The sequence below is a fragment of the Sinocyclocheilus anshuiensis genome, unplaced genomic scaffold (genome assembly GCF_001515605.1).
Source record: "Sinocyclocheilus anshuiensis isolate Anshui unplaced genomic scaffold, SAMN03320099.WGS_v1.1 scaffold1075, whole genome shotgun sequence".
NCBI classification, from domain to species: Eukaryota; Metazoa; Chordata; class Actinopteri; order Cypriniformes; family Cyprinidae; genus Sinocyclocheilus; species Sinocyclocheilus anshuiensis.
Window position 1 is genome coordinate 1,764,376 of NW_015544163.1, and position 11,135 is coordinate 1,775,510.

Genomic DNA, 11,135 nt, shown 5'->3' on the forward strand with positions numbered 1-11,135 from the left:
ACAATATTTCTACTTCAAATAAATGCTGTTCTTTTGAACTTTCTATTTATCAAGGTATCCTGAAAAAATATATATATTTCACAGTTTACACAAAAATATGTTTTCGACATTGATGATAATCAAATGTTTCTTGCGCAACAAATCATCATATTAGAATGATTTCTGGAGGATCATGTGACACTGAAGACTGGAGTAATGATGCTGAAAATTCAGCAAAACATTTCAATAATCTAATCTAAAGAAGCTTTTAAACAATGGAAAGGTTCCATGGATGTTAAAGGTTCTTCATGGAACCATCGATGCCAATAAAGAATGATTATTTTTATGCTTGATGCTTCATTGTAGGAGATTGTTTCAACAGCCAGATTGTGACTTTATTCGACTGCTTGGACTGAAACATGTGAGACATCTGTGAGTCTTTTCTTGACTGGTTGGAGGAGGGATGAAGTATTTGCCATTGTTGTGTTATTGGTTGACAGAGCAGAGATCATCTGGTGTCAAGCTGTCCAGCATTCTTCCATTTTCCTTGTGTCAACACCAGCATAGACAGCAGTTAACGCTTCAGTTCACTCCTAAAAATAAAGCTTCCAGTGACTATTTTTCCTTCAGAATGGTGCCAGTGAAGCTGAAAGCTTAAAACTTGTGTGATTTTTGCACTGCATCAGTCTATCCAGTGGGTTGTTGTTCTGATTCTTGTGCTACGGTTTTGTCACATTGTTTTGTTTTCAAATAAGCTGAAATAATGGTCAGAATGTAACTAGCATTAGAAAGACTGAACGTCTCCAAGATGCTTCAAGAAACCTACCTGCAAAGCTTCCTGAAAAACTATGCGTAAGTGCACCGAGGGCAAAAGCTGCTTTAAACGCAAAGGATGGCCACACCAAATGTTGATTTAATTTAGTTAATAGAAGTTAATTAATAAAGAAAATCTATTTATGACATTATTTTTGACAGCATCCTCATTTTACAGCATTTTTACACAAGTGCAAACCTTTTCACAGTACTGTAGCTTTGCAGGAAGATTTCTTGAAGCATCTTGGAGACGTTGCCACAGTTCTTCTGGATTAAGTCTGTCTCAGTTTGTTCTGTTTCTTCATGTCATTCCAGTTTTGGCCACCACTGTATGTACTAGTTGTAAAATATGATGTGTAGAGTTATGCATTCAAGTGTATTGTAACTCTAAATAAGTTAAGACTTTTTTTTGCGCCAGATAAAAAGTTGTATCATCTGATATCTTTATATTAATATATATATATATATTTAGAAGATAGGTACTGTTTATATATCAAAGTAACATGGTATTACAGGGTTCTCATAGTTTATTTTTATTTTATTTTTTATATTTAACTATGAATAATAGTAATTGCTAATAATTATTATACTTTTTTATGCTATTCTATTTTCTACCTAGATCAGTTTTGCATTCAATTTATATTTGTATATTTAATAATTAATTATAGAAATGTCAATATTTTTTATTTTTAATATATTTTTTCTATTTGATAATTAATAATAGACATTTTATTTTAACGATATCATTTTAATATTGTTTTATGTGTAGCTTAAGGTGTTGCTACTGTAACTACACATTCAAATGGCAGCTTGACGGCTGGTCAGGCTAAAGTTTCAAAGTAGTTCCAGCATCCCTGAAATGTCTTTGTTTGATTTCTTGGCCCATTTTGTAAAGTGAGCGTTGGCATAATCGTCATGTCTCCTGACTTTTTGATGTGCTGCATACTGAGTATGGCGATTTCAGAGACTCTTTTCATGCACTTCTGTTCAGCTGAATTGACTCCAAATTATGGTGATTATAGTGGAGGGTCAGTTGTCTTTAAAATCTCATGCACGAGGCCAGCAGATGTGAGCGAGGGCTTTATTTTCACCTGTCCGAACGTCTCTCCCTGTTGCATTTCCCTCAATCTAGTCCTCTTCAGCCGTACGTCAGATCTTGCCGCCGTGTTCCTCTTAAAACTCGCCTGCTGTTTCATAATCTGCTCATATCAGAGCGGATGGAGTGAAAGCTGATCCTCTATCGACTCTATTACTCTTATTTCCCGAGTTTTGTCCTCCAGAGCCGAGTTTCTCTGCACTTAATTGCGCGACTGGTCGCGGTCCAGCGCAAACTGGAATCAAGAAGTAAATTAGGGGGAAAATGCAATCACCACTTCCCCTCGCTAGCAAAAAACAGGAGGTCAGCTGTTGTCCACTCTCTATGTGTAGCGTACCGAGCCAGGAGAGATACTGCTAGATCCTGATCTCACTCTCTGGCACTGGCTGCAACGCAAACTGATGTCTCACCGCATTACCGCTGAAATACCAGCCAGATAATCACCGCATTACCGCTGCTATGTGATCACGGTGCTCTTGTGTTTATTCAGACTGCAGAAAACATCGCTGGAGTTTCTCTGAAGTGATGATCCATGCACTGGCTTTAAAGGGGTCATATGATGCGATTTCAATTTTTTCTTTCTCTTTGGAGTGTTACAAGCTCTTGGTGCATAAAGAAGATCTGTAAAGTTGCAAAGACTAAAGTCTCAAATCCAAAGAGATATTCTTTATAAAAGTTAAGAGTCAGCCACGCCTACCTAAAGCGGCTCGTTCTAACACACCCCCACGTCTACATCACGATGTGGGAAGATTTGCATAACGCCGCCCAAAAGTTCACGCAAAGAAAGAAAGCGTAACTTTTATTCTTGCTGTAGCATTGTTGATTTGCCACTGACGATTCAAACACGAGTTTTGAGCAGTGTAGAGTAGTAGTTTGTCATTTCTCAGAGCACAAATGCAGACATGGTTTTATGTTTACGCGGCGCAATGCAATGCAACGCGTAAAAAGACAGTATAAGTCATTATAATCAGTAATTATGTCCCCATTGGATGCAACAAATGCCTCGTTTGTAATGGGTTTTAATGTTTTTGTCTCGTCGCTCCGGCCGGGACACGGCATCAACAGTATGGTGAGGGGCGTAGCATTTCCGTCACACGCTTGAGGTATTCGGCCAATCACAACGCATTGGATAGCTGGCCAATCACAGCACACCTTGCTTTTCAGACCGATGAGCTTTGTAAAAATCGACACGTTTCAGAAAGGCGGGGCATAGAGGAGAAACAATAATGTACAGTATGTGGAAAATAATGTGTTTTTTTAACCTTAAACCGCATAAACACATTTCATTACACCAAATACACAAAATAATGTTTTTTTTAGCAGCATCATATGACCCCTTTAACAGTCCTGTTTGCTCACTTGTTGATAAAGCAATTGGATGTGGATTTTTAGCAATAATGTGCTTGAGTCGGTTGAGGCAGGATCATGTTGCTGAACCTCTTTGTGTTTATAAATGAAAATAGCCACAAGTAACTGCCCTCCTGTGGCTCCTGAAGAGGAATTACCCTTTTGTTTGCTTTGTTTAATAACGAGTTTATGGTTCTTGCCTGTTTTGTGTTGTGATTTACTTTGCAGCCAAACATTGTGGTGCGATTGATCTTTCGTTACGAGCTGTTTCTCAGAAACGGATGGAAAGAAGGCTGATTATGCGTGTTTGTAGTTCTGCAATAGTTCTGGATAAATTGGTGTTTGCATAAGTAGTCATATTAAGTCCTGGACTGAAAAATATGACACTAAAAAGGTACCTTTTCTATTTTTTTAAATAATAAAAATAAAATAAAAATAATAATACAATCATTTTTTTTGGAGAGTGCCATTGTAATTTCAAGGTTTTTGGACATGTGCCATGGTAACATTTCTTTTGTACCTTGGAGTACTATCCAAATACCATGCTACATGAATATGGCACCCATTTAGTACAGTGGTACTTTGTATATATATATATATATATATATATATATATATAAATAATTGTTTTTCATTACATGTATATTTGTATATTTATATATGTTTATAATTAATTATAGAAATGGCCATAATTTATATTTATTTTACTTGGCTTTATTTAATTTTATAATTAGTTTTTTTGCGTTCAATTTATATTGTTGTATTTGATAATTAATTATAAAAATGTCCATATTTTTATTATTTTTTTATTGTAATTGTTTTACAGTTTTATAATTAATAATTAATTATAAAAATGACCATTATTTTTTTTATTTAATATTTATATTTAATAATTAATGATAGACATTTCTAATAATTTATTATAATTTTTATATAATTTTATTATTTTATCTATCAAGTTCTGCTCATTTCGTACATACATACACACGCACACACTTCCCTCACCCCCTTTTTTCATATAGTGACTTTACTCTGGAACTGAAGTTGGACTAGTTGTGGTAAATGGATGGGTGTTTTAATTGGTATGGAGTATAACAGTCCTCATGCTTGTTTTCCATATTGAACTGATTTTAATCTCAATTGGAGCTTGTTGTGTCCACACCCCCACCTCATAAACATAATTATAATGACTTTAATTGGACCTTCTGGCCCGGTTGCAATCAGCGAACTTTACAATTTTACTCAATTGCAACCATCTTTTTGAGTAAACATTGGCAGTGTAGTTCTCTCTGGAGACTCACTTCCTCCAGGACACAAACTCAGGTGGACAATCACACACAGACAGGCAGTTGAGCATGGAAATGGGGTTTAGTGGCTGCTTGTTTCTTTATAGTTGGTCTTGCTGTGGGGAATGGAGCTCTGTCTGTTACAGATGTAGCTCAAAAACCATAAACCCCGCAGGAGGCTTGAGTTTCGCTTCCTAATTGTCCACAGTTGTTGCAAATATCCACAAATATATGCATCCATGTGTACTGCTAACATGCAATCGCATGGATCTTTGTCCAACTGTGAAGCATTGGAGATGTTTAAGTGTTTCTCACAGCTCTCTGATTTAACACAGTCCTCTACAGTCTGGAAAATGAAGTTGTTGTTTTTTTGGCATGATTCCATGAAGAATCTTTAACATCCATTGAACCTTTCCATTCCATAAAAGGTTCTTTAAAGTGGAAAAATGTCTTTAGATTGTTAAAATGTTCCTCATACTAAGAAAAAAAAATGGTTCTTTTAAAAACTGTTCACTGAAAGGATGTTTGGGGAACCAAAAATCAGCCTCGTGTGAAAAACCCACTTTTTGGGGTGCTGTTGTGTTTCTAATGGATTATACTGTGTATCAAAGTAATAAGTATTGAGACCTGTCACAGCACTTACATATCATTGCTCTTTTGTTGCTTTTGATTGCTTCTATTGTCCTCATTGTAAGTTGCTTTGGATAAAAGCATCTACTAAATGACTAAATGTAAATGTATGTATTGTCATTGAAATCCTGGATATATATAGGAATTTTAATGTTATGATTTGTTTTGGAAATTAGTCAGGTCTGTTTTTTTAAATATGTTTTATATATTCAAATTATTGTTTTACAAAACCATAGAAAACCTGGAAATATAATTGTTTAATTTTGGAAATTAATTGATTCAATTTTAACGAATTTAAATTAAATATGCATTTATATTGATTTTATTTAGCAAAATCATAGAAAACTTGAAAATATCTTTTTAATATGTCTTTTAATAATGTTTTTATTTTAGAAGTTAATGTTTTTATTTTAAATATTTTTGTTTATATGTAATTACTTTTCAAAACCACAGAAATTATATTTTTTGGAATTAAAATAAATATTAAAATTAAATTACATATTTAAATTTCCAGAAACCATGATAATAATATAATTCACAGATATTGCCAATTATTCTGTGGTTTTGAAGTTATCATAAATATCTGAGAATATTGTTGTTTTATTGTGTATATTTCTATACAAAATGTGAATATTTTATGTAGTGCTGTCAAACGATTAATCGCGATTAATCGCATCCAAAATAAAAGTGTTTGTTTACATAATATATGTGTGTATTGTGTTTATTTATTATGTATTTATAAATACACACACATGCATGTATATATTTAAGAAAAATATGTTTATATGTTTATATATTAAATATATTTATGTATAATATGTTATATGAATATAAATATATACATGTAAATACATGTAAATATTTTCAAAATATATACATGCATGTGTGTGTTTTTATATATATACATAATAAATATACACAGTACACACATATAGTATGTAAACAAAAAAACGTTTATTTTGGATGCGATTAATCACGATTAATCATTTGACAGCACTGATTTTTTTGTATAGGCTATAAGTACTGTGGCAGTACCATGGTATCTTAAAAATAAGGGTCCATTATTGCCATATCATTTCTGTAATTTCTATATAACGTCTATACAATTACGATATCTATAGCAATAAAAATTATATAAATGTATAATTGTTATATAATTTCTGTCAAAAAAAATAAAGAATGTTTCTATTTTCAAATTATGTTAAATATTGATAGCTGGAACTTTCTCTTGATTCATGCCACAAATCAAGTGTGCACCATGGAAGCTGCAGTCTAGCTAAAGAAGCCTCCACCTCATACTTAAAAAAAAAATAAAGGTATTATTATGGCATTATTGGCATTGATGGTTCCATTAAGAACATCCATGGAATCTTTCTTTTTCACAAAATATTCTTTATAGTGGAAAAAGGTTCTTTAGAATGTTCTTCACACTAAGGGGAAAAAAAAAAAAAATTATATTGAGAACTGATCACTGAAAGGCTCTTTGGGGAACCAAAACACATCACCGTGAGATCTCCCTTTATTTGTAAGAGTGTAGAGGACTGAAAGCCTGTAGCTTTTTCTCTGCTGAGGAGACAGTTGTTACTGTTGACAGCGAACAAAATCGTCAAATCCTGGATCTCCACGGGTCTTTTGTGTTTAACAGGGTCTCAGGGGCTTGGGTGGGGTTGGTTTATTTGACTTGCCTATTCATTCTGCTCCTGCTCCGGCCATGGCATGCTCAGGCATCTGTTGTAATCCATCCAAACTCGCTTTAATCAGCCGGATTGAGGAGCCAGGCTAATAAACGCCCCCTCCTCCCCACTTCTCAAATCAAACCCAGATGAAGCCGGCAGGCCTGGATTACCGGCAGCTGTACTCCGAGTACCAGCGCTGCAGAAAGAGGGGGAACACTGTGTTTACGTTTGGCGTGTGTTGGGCCAACCGTACAGTAGTTTCATTTTCCTCCCTCGGCGCTCTTTTCTGCTGTCAGTTCATTTTCTTTTAAGCTACTTTGCGTGGACGGAGCCAGAGCTGCGGTCGTGCTCAAATCTGGACGCGAAGGTCACGTTAGGATTCAGAGTCCAGGTGTTCAGGTGAAACGACCCAATTTTGAGGTCAATAGAAGCTGTTAGTCATTTCGGGGGCTTTTAGTTGAGAGGTGCTTGGGAAGACGTTTTGGGATGAAAAGGTTGAGGTGGAAAAAATGGGCCGCCAAATACGGTCCAGTACAGTACCGCAGCTCAATCTTTTCTCCAGAGTTTGCGTAAGCTGTCAAAAACTCGCTGCTTTTCCCCCACGTCTGCACTTTTTACCTGGTGACCTCCAACTCAAACGCAATGGGATTCCAATTAAAGGGCGCATGCCGAGGACTAATAAAGAGCTCTTGGGCCTCTTGAAAGATGGATGTGGAAATATTTGACAACTGGCGGTTGAAATCCCCCATAAATCCCCGGCGTCTTTGTATCCGTCCCGCAGGTATTTTCAAAGTGTCTGTGGTCCCTTTTTGTGCCGTCGAAAAAGAATAACAAAAAGTAAAAGAAGAAAAATGCTCCCTTTTCCACCTTTTTTTCCCTCCATAAATATGGTTTTAATTAGGAATTTTGTTGTTCTGCTGAGCTGCTGTTATTCTTATGTGGCGTTTTAAACTGTCCAGACGCTGGTTTTGTTTAGAACTGGGAATTATTTTGTATTGTTTTATCCGTGTTTTGGCTGTCTGTTAAAGGGTTAGTTCACCCAAAAATGAAAATTAGCCCATGGCATATTGCGCATGCGCAACGCCGACATCTTACGTCATCCTCCCGGAGCTGCTTCCGTCAACTGTTGGCGCAAGCTAGATTAAAGTGATTATTACATTTTGAATATGGATATTTTTCTTACAAAATGCATCGATTCGCTACAGGAGGTCTTTGTTCACCCCCCGGAGCCATGTGAGGCACTTTTTATTATGGATGCATGCGCTTTATTTCACTTCTTTTGGACTGATGCACTGCAACACCCGCTGACTGCCATTAAACAGCTTGGAAGTTCAAAGACAATTTTTAATATAACTCCGATTGGATTCATCCGAAAGAAGGAAGTCATATACGCCTAGGATGGCTTGAGGGTGAGTAAATAATGGGCTAATTTTCATTTTTGGGTGAACTATCCCTTTAAACAGGTTGATTATAATATTGGCTTTCTTGTTTGTAGTCGCATGTTGGAGAGTCTGGCAGTGTAAATGTGTAAGAGCATCTCCATGCTGCACCATATACAGCCGTTAAAGGCCATGTGTTGAATACATCTGCTTTTGATCACATTCAAGCATTTACTGTACTGTACTGCTTATAGTTGATTATATATAAAGTACCATGGTTTGTCATTAAAAACCTGAAATATTGTGATTTTTTTTTTATATATATTTTTTATTTTTTAATTTTTTAATTTTTAGATATTTAATATTTAATTATTATTTTAATTATATATCCCTCTATTTCTTTGTATGTCTTTATCCAAAGTGTTTGTGGTTTGGTTGTAAATGGGTTGGAGCTGTGTGTTGAGCGGCCGTCCTCCGCACACGGACACAGAGCGAGTGTGTGTTTCACATTAGTGCATGCTTTCCTGCACTGCCTGCACTACACTGGCCAATAACACTGAGTGCCACTTCAACAGGCCAAACACACACACACTGACTCCCGTTAATATAGGCCTAAAGTTAAGTTAATCAAATCTGAAAAGTTTGCATTATGGAAAAATGCTACACTGAAGCAAGTATTGCATCAGTTGAAATTATTTTAACGCAACCTGGCATTTCAAACTATTCAAGAGCTAAAAGAAAAGCATTTAACACAGACCCAAAATTGTTTGCCATGTAAAATATATATTTATATATATATTTAATATTATTAAATCTGGAATTATGATCGTTTGAATGAAAAAATTATTTTGTGTTCTCTTTTTTTTTTTGTCAGCACAAATCATGTTAACCCTCACTGCTCTGATTTTAATGTGGTTGAAGTTTTATTTTATTTTACCTTAGTTTTATTCATGATTTTTGATGATACAAACACTAGTTTATTTTTTATGCAGTTTCATTGTATGTATGTTAGCAACAAAAGATTATTCATTATAAGATTATAGATAAAGATTATAACACCTTTTTAATCTTATAAGCCTATTTATTTAGCTGTCAATAACTATGCACTATTATATGGTTAATAGCATTGTATTATTTGCATTTAGCATTGATTTATTCTACCGTACACGTCAGAACAGACCGGCGACCACTTTTTGGTTCATGACGCACCAGTCGAAAACCACTGATCTGGAAGTAATGATCTAGATTTTCTCTCTAATAAATGGCCAAAACTAATGCCATAAAATTGTCCGGCTACCTTTTCATTTTCATCTGTTCTTGGTCTCTGTAACGTCAAACACAATCAATGGTTGATGGGAGTTTTTTTTGTATGTGTCTCTCAGATTCATGTGTCCAGGACTGTTACCTGCATTCACTGCATGTCAGCGTTTGTGTTATTAGCAAACACATTGCATTTAGCTCCTGACAGGAAGGTAAAGCGTGTGTCACTGTGATCTGATGCTGTTTATTTGTCCGTAGAATAACAGAAACGTATTAGTGTCAGTTGAACAGCCGCTCTATTACTCTAGCGATCTGATGGCCGTTTAGCCCGAGCGTTTGTGGACAAACCTGCCCATCATGCTCCATTGTCACCAGTCATTAGATCAGAAATGTGCAGAAGTTTTCCTTGGCTGATTGCAGATGGCATTGCGGTGGGTCGGTGTAGACGGGTGGACACAAGGTCCATTATGACAGCATAAGTCATTCACCTGCTTGCGTGGAGGGCGAGCGGAAGAAATTAGGACTTTAATGAGATTCCCAACTTCATCCAAGTGGGACGTGGGTGGGAAACAAAAGAATTTCCTCATGCTGGGAGAAGGAGAATGAAAAGAAAAGGTGGAGAGGCTTTTGAAAGAACAGCAGCGGTCATTCATGACGAGTTTTCCTCTCTGTGTTTTGTTCGTTGTGCATGAAATGTATTGTAGGGCTTCAATGTGAAGTTTAAGCATTATCTTATTCTAATATGTGGACATGTTTAATGTGTTGTGCATTTTGACTGAAGTTTTGACATGGTTCAGATTAGAGTAGGCATGTGTTGATAACGGAAAGCCAGTTTTCATCAAGCTGGCTTATAAAATAGGTGCTATAAAACAGATGTATGGGAGTATACGTACATGCAATGTATCACTCACAGACTAACACAAATCACAGCGTCACATCCACATTCCTGTATGATTATAGTTTTCACTCCTGTTTTATTACCTGAAGTCATGCTGCCAAGTGAGTTTTTGGTCTTTGCAGTCATTTTTATTTCACTCAGGCTGTAGGCAGCGTTGATTGAGTAAGACTTTAAATCTGACCCCTGAATCAGCTCATGATTATGACATCAGAACTCCTCTCTGAGATCATTGGCTCTTTATTATGGCATCCAAGCTCATTTTATAGATGATCAGCACTTAAGACATCAGAACACTGCAGAAATAATATTTCTGTCATGACAACAGAGTTTAGCATGGTAATGTACATTAATATGTTTGGTAGATCTGATGCGCTGCTGCGACAGAGCAAGTACTGAGACTCACTACTGCCAATACATCCACAACATGCTGCTGTGAGCATGTAAGAAATACTGCTGTTGCACATATAATATATATGAAATAACCCCCATATATAACATACATGAAATTACCCTGTAGCAGACAGGTGGAGCTGGGGAAGGTGGAGGGTTTCGAATGTGGGCTGCAACTGCTACAGCAAGCACTAGCCAAGTATTTGAATGTTGAGCAGCGAGCTCATTGGCTGCAGATACAAAAAGAACCAATCAGCTGCGCCGTGTGATAATAATGTCATTATGTCAGATTGCGCCATCTAGAGTTTCATGACAGGACTTTGTATTCTTAACGAGTATTAAGGGGGAAGTCGTGGCCTAATGGTTAGAGAGTCGGACTCG

The 11,135-nt window shown here is 36.1% G+C and overlaps 1 protein-coding gene across 1 annotated transcript in view; it reads left to right on the forward strand.

Annotated features, from left to right (window-relative positions):
- The window catches only part of coro7 (coronin 7), a 155,019-nt gene that overhangs the window by 70,692 nt on the left and 73,192 nt on the right, over window positions 1-11,135 (forward strand). The window lies entirely within an intron of this gene.